The 15897-nt window shown below is 32.4% G+C and overlaps 1 long non-coding RNA gene across 1 annotated transcript; it reads left to right on the top strand.

Moving 5' to 3' along the window:
- Positions 1–3486: 3486 nt before the first annotated feature.
- LOC120087347 lies at positions 3487–14025 on the top strand. Its single transcript, XR_005484492.1, has 3 exons — positions 3487–3752; positions 6091–6365; positions 13658–14025. It is a non-coding gene; the product is annotated as an uncharacterized LOC120087347 (long non-coding RNA).
- Positions 14026–15897: the final 1872 nt, after the last annotated feature.

The following is a 15897-nucleotide window of genomic DNA, read 5'->3' as shown; positions in this document are numbered from 1 at the left end:
TTAAGTTCCAAGTAAAACCACGTAATAGTTAACAAATGTCCTTAAACATTTATTTTCATTTAAACGTCAATGTTTAATTTTCAAATAGATAACTCTTCATCATAGTGGTAGAGTTATGAGATAACTCAATCTTTGTAAAGGCTTACTTGAAGTCTTCATTGTCATATAAGATGACAAGATGAAAACTTATAAATCTTTCAGGAGTAGGAGAGCTATACAATGACTCTACCTTAGCTGTGACTTATTGGAAGTCAAAATTGTCATGTTTGATGACAAGACTTGAAGGAAGTTGACAAAGAGAAATTTTGTTAAAGTCATAAATTTGAGATAAAGTATTGTACTTAATCTCAGCCAGTCTTTTTTTTGTAGATTATCACTAATGAGGGCAACCTCAAAGGATATGAATGGATTTACAAAAGGAGACTTGAAAATGTACTACTTGGAGATAAAGATTTTCAAAATAAGACTCTTGGCGTTAGGTGAAAACTAGCACCAGAACTGTTGGATGAAAATGGACTATGAGTCAATTTTCTAATTAGTTTCTATAATCGAGTATTTACACATTTTTTGATTCATTATTGCATATGAGATGTGTAAGAATGAATAACATCTTTTATGAAAGGAAGTTCAATGCATCTACACAACTTCAAGAAAATTTTCAAAGATCGAATTGCAAAATGTTTGCAAAATTGTGATATTCATTTGAAAAATGATTTTTCACAATTGGGATCTTTGAGAATAAGGGTTTGATATAATATCATAACCAGTGACTTTGAACAATGACGATATTAGTGTACAGACAATAAAATGAAAGGTGGATATTTATCTCTTTTATATTGATATTTGCTCATTATGAATGAAGTCAAAATCAATATGAAAGTCTGAAGGTTAAACCAATTTCAAATAGTTGATTTGAAGCATTTTTATATATTAAAAGTCCACATACAAATGTTTAGGACATGATGTTTAATTTGTCTCATGCATCTTACATTTACAAAGTGATTGTTGACTATTCTATGCAATTACTTAAGATGGAATGGTAATATCCTACAATGAAGTTGATATATTTAAGGGAATGGTTTTCTAAGATATCTCAAATGTTGAGGGGATGTAAATCTTACATGAGACTTCATTAATATTTAATATACAATTAGTTAGTTAAATCGGTGTAGTCGATAGTATAACCATCGAGTTTTGAAAATTAAAACTTATGAATAATGAGAAGTTGGTGTATAAAGTTTAAGATTTAATCTTTTACAAGATACACTGTTTTATATTGGAATTTACAGAAATCTGTGTTTTATTCTAGTTGGTGTAGCTTGGACGAAAGGCAATATTTTGCTTGTCAAGCCTTAATTTGCATGAGTCAAGTATGTCCTTATATATTTGAGAGTTGTTCCACATATAATTTAGTCCATCCACTTTATGAGATAATGTGGTGTAAGCACTGAGTTCGAGGACATATGTAAGCACCAAGTTGTAGAAATAACACAAAATTAAAGTACATCTTGTCGATGAACAAATGGTTCTTATTGACATAATTATTTGTATCATATAAAAGGATTCTCTAGGGTGTAGTGTGAAAAGATCTCCTAGACTGTCTAGGGCCACGAGACACATCTTTAGTGCGCTAGGAAAAATGGGAGAACATGTAGGGTATAGAGTATGTCGTAGGATACATGTCTCAGCAGCTTACATTTCCCCGACTTTAGTGCAAGTGGGAGATTGTTGGGATGTATGCCTTAAAGCCGCGTAGTTATGTTATTTGAATCAATGATTGATTTGTTCTATATGCAATGTTCTATAAACTAAGATCCAAGGTTATCTAATGTAACTTAAACATGTATGTGAAAACATACATGTGGATCGTATTTTAGTGATGACCTAAATGGTCTGTAGTATATAGATAAGATTGGGTGTCTTATCCTAGTAACACTACTAATACGACCCGCTTTGTAAATGTTACAATTGTTGTAAAGTATCATAAATGATCTGATCCTAATCATTCACATGGAGAGTGAGTGGGGGTATCCTATACAAAGAGTTTGTTTAAGACTGGACCACAGAATATTGAGTCTCTCTTTATAACATCGTTGCTAGAAAAGACTTACATTTCACCATAATGGCCATAGGTGACTTGACCTTAATCATGAATGAGTTGTGAACTCCTACCTATGAGGGTGATCCTTTGATATGCATGGGTGAGAGTGACCAAATTTGCGACTTAATAAGCCTACCATTTTGGGAATTCGTTTGATTGAGGAATTGGGAACACAACTAGACAAAAAGGAACTCACTTCTTCTCGATTATTAGGGTATGTAGATAAATTTCTCCCTTAAGGTTTGATTCTAGGGCTTGAACAATGAAGCGCCTCACCCTCTCTTGGCCCGAGAGGGGTTCGGTCATAATTAGACCATGACTAATTATTCATTAGAAGGACCCGTGGTACTTAAAGAGTTAGATGTAACTACAAGGGTAAAATGGTAATTTGACCAAACTGTACTTACGAGCAATTTGTAAAGGGTCAATGCGTTGTTGATTGGTTATATCCAATGGACATAGAAATATATTTATAGTGCGAAGAATGTAACTGTTGGTCTTTAGTAGAGTGACCAACAGTTAAGGTTGATTAAGTTAATTAAAGAGTTTAATGAATTAATCAAGTATCATTAGAGCTTCAATCTATAAGTCTATAAGGTCCCCTCGTTGGCTCAATAATTACTAATAAGAATCAATTAATTTTTGTTTAATTTGAATGGTTCAAATTGATGAAAGGGAATTAATTGTATAAGATACAATTAAATAATGTATGTTGATACATTATAAAGTATAATATATGGTGATACATTATATAATTTAATGAGAGATATAAACATTTGAATTTGATTCAAATATTTATTATATGAATGATATTCATACAAAGTGTATGTTAAAAAGCGAATCCTCGAAGGGTGGCCGATTTTGGTGACATTTCTGATTGATTATATTGTGTTTCTCTTTAAGCCAAAATACTAAATGCAAATGAAAGTGGATCAGTTTTTTTCTCGATTAGTTTATAAGATTGAATGGCTAATTTTCCCGTTCCAAGGGTTAGGTTGTTCGCCCATTAATTAATGTGAATGTGATTCATATTAAATCTATATAGTTTTATGAGAGAGATGATTATTTGAATGTGAATCAAATATTATCTATATGAACGTAATTTATATAAAAACTATAGGTTAAAATTAATATGAATATGAAATAAACTATAGGTTATATGTTATGTATGATATAACATATAGTTTCAATATATACTAAAGTGGTTAATATATATTAAATTCAAATTTTGAATTTAAATTAAAATTTAATAACTCCCTTTGGGAGTTATTCTCTCAGATTAATAAAAATAAAGGAGAGGGAGTTAATATATATTCTCTCAGATTAATAAAGGAGAGGGAGTTATACCTCCTTCACCCTTCAACCTCTCTTTCTCACACAAGAAAATCATGGAAGAGAGAGATGATGATGCTTTCTCTAGTTTTTGGTTTCTCTGTATTCTCTCAAGTTCTTCTCCTCTCCCTACCACCAAAATTAAGTGCAAGCCTACAAACTTTGCACGAGTCTCGTCCCCGTTAATAACGGAGAAGATCTCATGGTGGTGTCCCTTTTTTCTTGATGTTGTGTTTGTTGTGCCGGGTTTGGGAGATCAAGAGGAGATTGGGCAAGTTCATGTTGTGGAGAGGAAACACGAAGATATAGATCCTCAAGGGTATGTATTGCTTAATCTCTTCCTCTCTAATTGCACAATAGAAGCATGCTTAGATTTTGTTTACCCTACGTTTCCGTTTCCTTTGAATTATTATTGTTCTGTAAAATGAAAATTAGAGACCGGTGCACTCGATTACTTCCGTTGTGGGTATTCAAATTCCCTCAATGACATTGTATTGTGACAATATAAGTATAATCAACATCTCAAAAAATCTTGTTCAACACAGTAGAACAAAACATATTAACATCCGTCATCACTTCATCAAGGAGCTAGTTTAAGAAGAAAAAATCTCTCTTGAACATGTGAGATCTGAGAAACAAGTGGTAAATATCTTGGTATGAACAAGGTTCTCTAAAGAATACTAAACTTTTTATTAACTTCAAATGAAAGTATTCAACCTTATTTATAGGCTGAAAAGTGAATACAACTAACTTTACCTTTAATAATCAAAGGTAAAGGGTAAAAACAGAGACTAACTAAAATTACAATTCTGAAAACTTTACCAAGAGGTAAAGAGGTTAATAAAAGAAAATAATAACTAATAAAAAAAATCTTTAAATAAGATTTCATTAACTCTCAAAGATCACAAGAAAAGTAAACTATACCAAAAGATACTACATCAGATCCACTTACCTAAAGATCAAAGTTGTCCCCAAGTTTTATGTAGCTAACTGGAAGGAATCAGGAGCATAGTAAGGAGATAAGTCTGAAACATTGAATGTGAGACTAATGAAAATAGAGTCAAGTAGATACACTTTGTATGCATTGGTGCCAAATTTCTCTAAAATTGTAAAGGTTTGAGTAAGATCTAGTTGGGAGTCTGGACTTGCAGAGGTGGACCATTACTAAATCACCAACTTAAAACTTCAGAGGTCGACGCTTGGAATCAACAGCTATCTTATATCGTTGGTTGGCTTCTTCCAAATGTTGTGTTACTTCATTATGGAGTTCTTGGACCCGATAAGCCAAAATAGAAGCTTCTCCACTGAGATCAATAGATGTAGGAATATTAGATAAATCCATTGTAAGTCTGGGAAGACGAGTATAGACAATTTCAAAGTGGGACTTCCCTTTGTATCTATTGCACATATGGTTAAAGGAAAATTTTTCTTGTGCAGAGAGAGAAGTCCCATTGTCTTTGTGACTTTGTCTGGCCATCCGTTTGTGGGTGACTAGTAGTGCTAAAAAGAAGGTTAGTCCCAAACCTTTTCCACGTATATCTCCAAAAGAAGCTCATAAATTTGACATCTCGATCAGAAACAATTGTTTTGTCTGACAATCTCACGAAAGAACAAGTTAGCAATATTGAGAGCGTCATTAGTTTTTTTGCAAGGTAAGAAGTGAGCCATCTTGCTAAAACGATCAACTAATACTACAACAAAACCGAAGCCCTCTTGAGTTCTAGGTAATCCAAAAATAAAATCCATTGATAGATATTTTGACTAGAGCCCTTGGAGGTTTGGCAAATATAACATCTTCTGATAAAATTGGTAACATCCTTTTCATAGTTGAGGCTAAAAGAATTTAGAAGATAGTGCTGTAAAAGTTTTGTCAAGGCCAAAGTGACCAGCAAGGCTACTAGTATGTGATTCTTTTAGCAGAGCCTCTCGTAAAAAAGTTTGAGGTATATAAAGCACATCATTTTTAAAAAAAGGAAACTAGCTAGAATATGCAAAACCTTGCAAGGTAAGTGATTAGAACATCTAAACCAAATATCTTTCAAATCAGGATCACACTCATAGAACTGTGGAAGACAATCAAAAGCAATTATTTCGCTTCGAAGAATAGTTAGAAGATTACCTTTTTTTGCTTAAAGCGTAAAGTATATGTATATTTGATACATTAGGTTAATTATGAATATGATTTATAATTAATACTATGTATAAGAGAGATAAATATTTGAATGAGATTCAAATTAATATAATGTATATTGATACATTAGAATATATAGTTAATTATAAATATGATTTATAATTAATATTATATAATATATGAAAGTGATATATTTGAATAAAATTCAAATATTAATTATATGAATGTGATTCATATAAATACTATAGGTTAAAATTAATATGAATAAGGTTCATATTAAAACTATAAGTTATCTAAGAGGATATCATTTGAATATGATCCAATGAAATTGAATAAATGATATTTAATTAATTATTAGTTAATTAATATTATTAATTTATTTTCATATGTTAAATGGGATTTAATATATATATTAAATTAATAATAATAATAACTCCCAAAAGGGAGTTATTAGGCATGGGAGAGAAGAGAGTTATAACTTCTCTCCTCCATCTTTCTCACGTAACACAAGTTTGTTTTTTTTTAGGATTTCTGTAAGAGTTACAGAAAAAGAAATCATAGAACTCTCACTCTTTCTCTCAAGTTTTTCTTTTTGAAATGCCCTACTCTTTCCCAAAAGCACCAAGGATCCCACAATCCTTGTTCCTTATTGGAGAATAGCAAGGAAGTTCTTTTGGTGGTGTCTACTGTTCATGATCGGTGGTGCTCCTGGAAAGATTGGCAGTATGTTGAGTTTGAGGGAGTTCTAGACTGTATTATTTGTGACTTGGAGAGGAAACATCGTGAAGAGAGTTTTCAAAGGTAAGTTTCATCCTCATCTCTTCTCCATCTTAAAAGCATGCTTAGAGTTATTTATCCTTTACTATGTGCTTTTCCTTTGGTTTATGCATTTTAAAAAATTGATAATCCGTTGGCACAACGTCCACACGCTTCCACGAGAAATTTCTTTCCTTTAGAAAGGGTGGGAGAAAGGGATCCTTTCTCAGCCAATCAAATGATATTTATATTTTCCTATCTTTACCACTATTACTATTAAAGCATAGCATTAATGGCAAGATCGGGTCGATCCGCATTGAAGCGCGAGCTATGTTTTGTTGAGTCAATTTTATAATTATAGAGGTAACAGAGTTTTGTATGAAACTGAGATCAAATGCAAAAAAAAATTAAAGATAAAGGGAAAATATAATTTCAAATTGGAAAATCTAGTTCTAGGAGCAAAAAGTAATTTGATTCAATTTCAATCATTTAACTCTTTTTATTAAACATACATTTGATTTACATGTTCAAAACAACTTACATGGCTCGATCGATTCATTCGTAACGGACTACCGACTCATTGGATAAACTAAACACGTGCCTTAACTATCAATTTAAGCTAATACTCTAATTAATCTAAATGCTTTTTCTTATTGGGTCCAAAAACGTTCATATAAGACTAATACATTTGCATTAAGATTTAGGGTCTCATTATGTGGTTAAGTTGATTAGGTAGCCTAATTAACTAACCAAATTATCCTCAAAACTAGATTGAGCATGCATTTAAGGTCTACGAGCAGCCTATATTCCTTAACATACTCAAATCAACCCTTGCTACTTGAGTGATTTAAGCTAGACGAACAAGAAGATAGCGTGCAAGCTAAATCTATAGATAAGACATGCATTGATAGGTAGAGAAATCAATCCACACATAAACATACATCTAGATACAACAAGATTCAAAGAACATGAAATAAAAAATGCATTCATTCAATAATAACAAATCTCACAAAATATACATCGGGTTCTTTACTCCCAAAACTAGAAAATTACTAACCTTGATAATTCATAGAGACATAAAAGAAGTTAGAAATCATCCAAATTAAGGGCGTGTTTTATTTAACTTTTCAAGTGTTTAATTTAAAAAATAAGTTATTTAAAAAAAAATTGTAGTGTTTGGCAACCGCTCAAAATAACTTTTGAAATACCTTTAGGGAGTGTTTGGTGCACAGGTTTGGAATCTTAAACCTAAGAATGTTAAGCTAGGGGATTAGACTGAGAGGTTTAGATAGCCTGGGTTTAAGAAAACTGTGTTTAGAGTGCAAGTTTTGGAAGTCTGGGTTTGAGGTCTGTGTTTGAAATGTATTCTTAAGTAGACTGGGAATGAAGTGCACATTTATAAATATTTAGTTTATGAAATATTTTATTGTATTTAATCACTTGTTAGATTTTAGATTAGTTTAAATTTGTTATCTTAATTATTTTAATATAGCTAAATTTAAAATAAACTAAGAAATTTAGAAGATTTTTTTTTTAAAAAAGAAATTGAAATAGAAATTTTAAATAAAATTATAATTTTATATAATCTATTGTTCTAATAATTTGATATTTTAATCTTACTAAATTTTGAAACAAAATTTCATAGACTTTTATCCCTTAAACTAATTTGAAAATAATTAATTCTTTTAACAATAATATACTAACTTAAAATTGGAATAAACTAGTATTTTAATATTAAATTCAATTATTAAAATTAGGCTCTTATACTAATTGCTGGATTGAAATTCCAAGCGCAGTAGAAAATTTCAGACAATTTTTAGATATTAATAACAAATTAACAAAAGAAATAAAATCTAGAAACCCTTACTATCGTTGATGACTCTAGAGGCCTTCTCCAACTTTTTGGATCTACGATCTTGATTTATCTGCTGCAAATCAAGTGAACACCACCAAAATAGTTTCACTATTCTCCTGGGGCTAGTGAGGTAGAAGGAAGTGGGATCCTTGGAGGGAATTATCTTGAAAAATCTCAAAAGACCATAGCCAGAGAGAAACCAATTATGTGATCTTGATAGAATTGTTTTTGGGAGAGAGGAGGTAGTTTAGAGAAGTTCTCTTCCACTCCATATAACTCCCCATGTTGGGAGTTTATTATAACATTTTTTTAAAATTTATTTAAATAATTAATTAATTAAATTAAAATTTAATTTTAATTTATAAATTATAATAAATTCATTTAATTTAGAAAATAAATTAATAAAAAATTTAATATATTAAAATAATTCAAATAATTATTAATTAATCAAATTAATTAATAATAATTAAATATCTCATATTTAATTAAATGTGCATTAGAATCATATTCTAATACATCATTCTCTCATAACCTATAGTTTTAATTCAATTAATTTAAATTAAATCAAATTTAATTTAATTTAATTTAATAATTAATTAATTAATCATTAAATTAAATATCACACATTTAATTAACCTTATAATTGAATCATATTCAATTATATTTTCTCTCATATTACCTATAATTTTAACGTGCATCTAATGCGTATTAATTTTAACCTATAGTTTTAATATGAATTCTATTCATATTAAATTTAGTATTTGAACTCCTTTAAATATTTAATTCTCCCAGAAATTAATTTTTGAATCAAATTCAAAATAAATTTATAATATAAAGTCTAATTAAAATATAAACATTATATTATAATGTATCACTATACATTATATTCTTTCCTTCAGTAAATTTGAAAATTTCAAATTACTTGAATTATCTCAATTCCCTTTATGATTTACCAGCAGGATCTAATGGACCTACAGACCAAAAACTCCAACGATATGAGATTAATCGGCTAAACTCACTAACCAAATTAATCAATATTCGTTAACTGTGGGTACACTCTACTATAGACCCACAATTATACCCTTCTCACTATAAATTTATTTCTGTGTCCATGGATATTGACCAAAACAGCAAGTTAGTCCTTCATGAGTGTTCGTAACACTAGATGGGTCAAATTACCATTTTACCCCTAGATTACCTCTACATTCTTAAGTACTAGTACTTCTCTAATGAACACCCTGTTTGTGGTCCAACCATCAAACAGAAACCCTTCTTAGGCTAGTGAAAAGGTAGGGCCCTTTGTTTAAGTCCCAGAGATACCACTTAACGGACCACTCATCTACTTACCTTTAAATTCAGGAAAAAGTAAATTCTATCTAGTGAAATTGTCGAGATTGGTGTCCTAATTCTCCTGGAGTCTCGTAGTTTGTAAACATTATACACATTGTTATGAATAAAATAAGAGTTATTTTATTTGCATTTTTCCATATCCAATAAATAAAGATTCGTGATTATTGTATGTAAACTTAAGCATATATATGAGATATACAAGTGGATCATGCCTTAAGTAATAACCTAAAAAGGTCTGTAGTATATGGATTAAGGAGGGATACTTTATCCTTGCGACACTACGGATACGACCCGTTTTGTAGAGGTTTACAAGTGTTGTGAACTACTACAGATGGTCTGATCCTGACCATTCATGTGGAGACATGTGAGCGGGAGTGTTCTATACAAAGAGTTTGTATAAGACCAGACAACGAGATGACTAGTCTCTTTGTATAACGTCGTTAATATTTGAGACTTACATCTCACTAAAAGACCATAGGTGACATGACCTTAATCCTAAGTGTTTTGAGAACTCCTGCTTTTGAGGGTGGTCCTTTGATTAGTATGGATGAGAGTGGTCAGATTGCAAACTCAATAAGCCTACCTTTTTTGGGATTTTTCAGATTGGGGAGCTAGAAACTCAGTTACATAAAATGGAATTCACTCCTTCCCCAAAACGAGGGTAAGTAGATAGATTACTCCCTTAGGGCTGATTCCAAGTCTTGAACATAGTGGCCACATCCTTTCTTTGGAAGAGATGACTCAATCATTGTAGAACTATGACTTATGTTCGTTAGAGAAATCAGTGGTACTTAAGGGGTTAGATGTAACTACAGGGGCAAAACGGTGAATTGGCCCAATTGTACTTACGAGCATTTTGTGAAGGGTTATCGCATTGTTGATTGGTTGATATGGACACAGATATATATTTGTAGTGAGAAGAGTGCAGTTGTCGGTCTTTAGTGGAGTACCTGACATTTAACGGATGGTGGATCTCGTGACTAAAGAATTTAGTCAGCTATTCATGTACTATTGGAGCTTCAAGCTGTAGGTACATAAGATTTACTTGGTAGCTCAATGGATTCAAGTTGAGAATCAGTTCTTGGTGTTAGTTTGAAGTGTTCAAATTGATAAGAGGAAATTCAATTATATATGATATAATTGGTATGATGTATGGGATACATCAAGTGAAGGATTAATGTAAATATGATTTACATTAAGTACCCTAAAATAAAAAAAGAACTATGGTTTATATGTTTCATGAGATGAAATATTAAAACTATAGGTTATAAATATAATATGGTAAGTTGGTTATCATATTTATTTATAATAATATTAATTATTTGATAATTATCTCTTTTTCTCTAATAACCAATTGAGTGGGAGGTTATTGGTGGTTTTATGGTAACCGTGAGATAAAAGGAAAAATGTTTTCCTAAAATTAGATGTTACTATATTCGGAAAGTTACTCATGGAAAAGGCTATCAAGTGAAAGTGTTTCACTAAACGATAGCTATAGAGAGACTAAATGATCGTGGAATACCATAATCATTCAGCTGGTCGTAGTTAAACGATCGTGTGACTTTATCTATACGATAGGCTGCCATTTACTACATGATTGAGCACATTGTTTATACGATAGACAACTTTCTTTCTTCCACTTGCTCGATTGTCTACACGATCGTTGTTCTTTAGTCTCTTCCTCAAGCCAAGATCATACGAGCCCACAACTCTTAGATTCTTACATCGAGAATACCAAGGTAACCATTGTGGTGGTGTCTTCATTCAACTCGATTGGTTTCGAGGAGCCAAAGGCCGTTCGTTGGGTTCGTGATCATTGTGTTTGTTGTGTTCGTGCTGGTGATCGTGTTGCACCGGTATGCATTTGAGGTGTGTGCTGTGGACGCTTGTAGAATGATCGATGGAGTTGATGAATGTTTCTTCAAAATGTTGCTTACTTTATCCTTGATATTCTTTGTAAGCATTGTGTAATTTCATGTATTGCATGACCTTTAGTTTTCGTTTCATGTACATAATTGTGTATGTTCAATTCGAATGAAAATTTGGAACAATTCTTTCACTACTCATGAAGTTCTCATGTCTGATTTCCTTCAGAAATTATGTTTCAGCTCACTCGTCTTGTCTCCAAAATGGTAGGCTTATTGAGTTGGCAAACTGGTCATTCTCACCCATACAAATCAAAGGACAATCCCTCGTGAACAGGAGTCCATAATCCACTCAGGATTGAGACTAAGTTGCATAGGTCATCCTAGTGAAATCGAAACCTAACTAATCAACGGAGTTACATCTAAAGGTTACTATTTCGTGGTCCTGTATTATGCAAATTCATTGTATAGGATACCCACACTCACATGTCTCCTGCACGAATACATTGGATCATTGCATTTGTATCAAATACAAAGTGGGTCGTATCTATAGTGTTACCATGATAAGGTACCCAATCTTATCTATATACTATATACCCTTTATTGGGATTGGTGCCCTAATTTTCCCGGAGTCTCGTAGTTTGTAAACTGTACACATTGTTATGAATAAAATAAGAGTTATTTTATTTGGAATTTACTCATATCTAATAAACAAAGCTTCTTAGTTATTGTATGTAAACTTAAGCATGTATATGAGATATACAAGTGGATCATGTCTTAGGTGATAACCTAAATAGGTCTGTAGTATAAGGATTAAGGAGGGATACCTGATCTTGGTGACATTGCGGATACGACCCGCTTTGTAGAGGTTTACAAGTGTTGTGAACTACTACAGATGGTAGATCTTGACCATTCATGTGGAGACATGCGAGTGGGGGTGTCCTATACAAAGAGTTTATATAAGACCAGACCACGAGATGACTAGTCTCTTTATTAACGCCGTTGATACTTGAGACTTACATCTCACCTAAACGACCATAGGTGACATGACCTCAATCTTGAATGTTTTGGGAACTCCTGTCTTTTAGGACGGTCCTTTGATTAGTATGAGTGAGAGTGACCAGATTGCCAACTCAATAAGCCTACCTTTTTGGGGTTTTGTCTGATTTGGGAGCTAGAAACTCAGTTACAAGATGGAATTCACTTCTTCCTCGAAGCAGGGGTAAGTAGATAGATTACTCCCTTAAGGGCTGATTCCGGGTCTTGAACATAGTGGCCATAGCTTCTCTTTGGAAGAGAGGACTCAGTCATAGTAGGACTATAACTTATGTTCATTAGAGGAATCAGTGGTACTTAAGGAGTTAGATGTAACTACAGGGGCATAACGGTTATTGGCCCAACTGTACTTACGAGTGATCTGTGGAGGGTTATCGCACTGTTGATTGGTTGATGTGGATACAAAATATATCTGTAGTAAGGAGAGTACAGCTATCGGTCTTTAGTGGAGTGTCTGGCAGTTAACGGATGGTGGATCCCATGATTAAAGAGTTTAGTCAGTTATTCACGTACCGTTGTTGCTTCAAGCTACAGATCCATAAGGTCCCCTTGGTATATCAATGGATTCAAGTTGAGAATCAGTTCTTAGTGTTGATTTGAAATGTTCAAATTGACAAGAGAAAATTCAATTATATATGGTATGAACGGTGTGACGTATGAGATACATCAAGTGGGGGATTAATATAAATGAGATTTGCATTAAGTATCATGAAATAGAAAAAGAACTATGGTTTATATGTTTCATGAGATGAAATGTTAAAACTATAGGTTATAAATATAATATGGTAAGTTGGTTATCATAAATATTTATAATAATATTAATTATTGGATAATTATATCTTTTTCTCTAATAACGAATTCAGTGGGAGGTTATTGGTGGTTTCATGGTATATGTGAGATAAAAAGGAAAAATGTTTTCCTAAATTTAGTAGAGTTTCCATTCTTGGAGAGACTCACGATTTGCCGTCAAGTGAATTAGATTCACTAAACGATAGCTGAAGAGAGACTAAACGATTGTGAAGTGACACCACACGATAGTTCAATCAGCTTGTCGTTTTCTAAACGATCGTGGGCTTTTGTTATACGATAGCTTGCCATCTTTTAAACGATTGGGCATCGTCTATATGATAGATTCTTGTCATCTCCCACTTGCTCCATTGTTTATACGATTGTTATTCCTCCGGTCTCTTCCTCTAACTAATTCCATACAGAGCCCACACTTCTGGATTTTCACACCGAGAATACCAAGGTAGCCATTGTGGTAGTGTCTTCATTCAACTCGACTGAATCAAGGTTTTTAGAGGTCGTTCATTGAGTTCGTGTTCTTGGAGATCGTTGTGTTCGTGTTTGCTGATTGATCGTGCTATGTTCTGGTTGCTGTGTTCGAGCGTTCGTGTGTTGGTATCTTAGAGACTGAACGAGTATTTGTGATCGAGGGAGTTTGAAGATGAGTCTTCAAAGGTATGTATAATCTTTCCCTTGATCTTATTGTAAAGCATGCTGTAATTTCATTATTGTATATGACCTGTAAGTTTCTGTTTCTTGACTGTAATTGTTAGTGTTCAATTTCAAATGAAATTTGGAACGATCATTCTGCTGCTCGTGGAAATCCTCATGTCTGATTTCCTTCACCCTTTAGGTTGTATCTTAAATGCTGATCCCTGTATGTCTCCACATACAGTTCAAGACTCATATAACAGTCTAGGATGTTAGTTTGTTGGATTAGGGTTATTTAGGAAGGATAAATACAAGATAAGCAATAACTATTTATTGTAATAAACATTAATAACACTTTATTAATGATCGGTCAAATGTTACATTTACTTTCTACAGGTTTAAGGCATGAAACCCAACAAACTTCCAGTTGAACTAAAACTCTAGTCAGTGGGATGTATATACAATAAATAAACCAAAGTTGAAAATGTCAAATGTATAATGTACATTACATGAAAGGTAGATATACAAATACAATAAACTAGGGCATGCTTATACCCATTACACATCTCCTACTTGCCGTAGATTATACTATATACATGTCTCGCAGATCTAGACTCTTTAGATGATTCTCAAAAACTTTAGTCGAGAGAGCCTTCATAAATGGATCAACGATGTTGTGCTTCGAAGCGATCTTGGTGATGATCATATTTCCTTGTTGCACAATCTCTTGTATCAGGTGATACTTCCTCTCTATATTTTTTCCTCGTTTATGTTGGGTTTTATACCTTAAAACTCGTAGATAGTAAATGTTATCAATTGATCATCATTAATAAAGAGTTATATTGTGTTGTATTATATTTTGTCTCAATAACCCTAAATCCAATAAATTAACATCCAAGGCTGCCTTATGAGTCTTGAACTATATGTGAAAACATATAAGGATCAATATTCAAGATACAGCCTAAAAGGTCTATAGTATAGGGATAAGATTGGGTACCTTATCCTGGTAACACTATGGATACGATCCACTTTGTATTTGATACAAATGCAATGATCTAACGTGTTCATGTAGGTCATACGCAAGTAGGGGTATCCTATGCAATGAGTTTGCATAAGACCGTATCATAAAATAGTAACCATTAGATGTAATGTCGTTAACTAGTTATGTTCCTATTTCAATTGGATGATCTATGCAACTTAGTCTTAATCCCGAGGGTATTATGAACTCTTGTTCACGAGGGATTGTCCTCTGATTTGTATGGTGAGAGTGACCAGTTTGTGGACTCAATAATCCTACCATTTTGGGGAAGATCGAGTGGGGAGCTGAGAACATAATAATACAAGACAGAATTCACTCCTTCCCGACTTTAGGGTAAGTAGATGATTGTTCCCCTAAGTAGTGTCTTTGGGACTTAATAAAGGGTCCTACCCTCTCATTGGCTCGAGGGAGGATTCTATTTATTGGTTGGACCATAAACAAGTTGTTCATTAGAGAAACACTGGCACTTAAGAATACAGAGATAACCCAAGGGTAAAATGATAATTTGACTCACTTAGTATTACGAACACTCGTGAAGAACTAACTTGCGATTATTAGTCCATATCCGTGGATACAAAATATATCTATAGAGCAAAGAGTGTAGCTATCGATCTTTAATGAAGTGTCCAGTAGTTAATGAATATTGATTAATTTAATTAAAGAGATTAATTAATTAATTTCATATCATTGGAACTTCTAATCATCCACAAGGTCCCCTTGTTAGCTCACTAAAGGAAAAGAAGAATGATTTTAATTATTCAAATCAATTGATAGAATAACATATTAATAAGATTAATATGATACGATTAATTATAGACCTGATCTATAAGTAAGAGAGAAATATTTGAATAGGATTCAAGCATTAAATTCTTATGAATTTGAATTTGGTTCATAAAGAACTAATTAATTAATTTTGAGAGATAGAGACAAATAAACATATTATGTTTATTAATAAATAAATAAATATATATATAT

Source organism: Benincasa hispida, chromosome 9, assembly GCF_009727055.1.
Source record: "Benincasa hispida cultivar B227 chromosome 9, ASM972705v1, whole genome shotgun sequence".
In the NCBI taxonomy this organism is placed as follows: Eukaryota; Viridiplantae; Streptophyta; class Magnoliopsida; order Cucurbitales; family Cucurbitaceae; genus Benincasa; species Benincasa hispida.
This window is presented reverse-complemented; position numbering and strand designations above follow the sequence as displayed.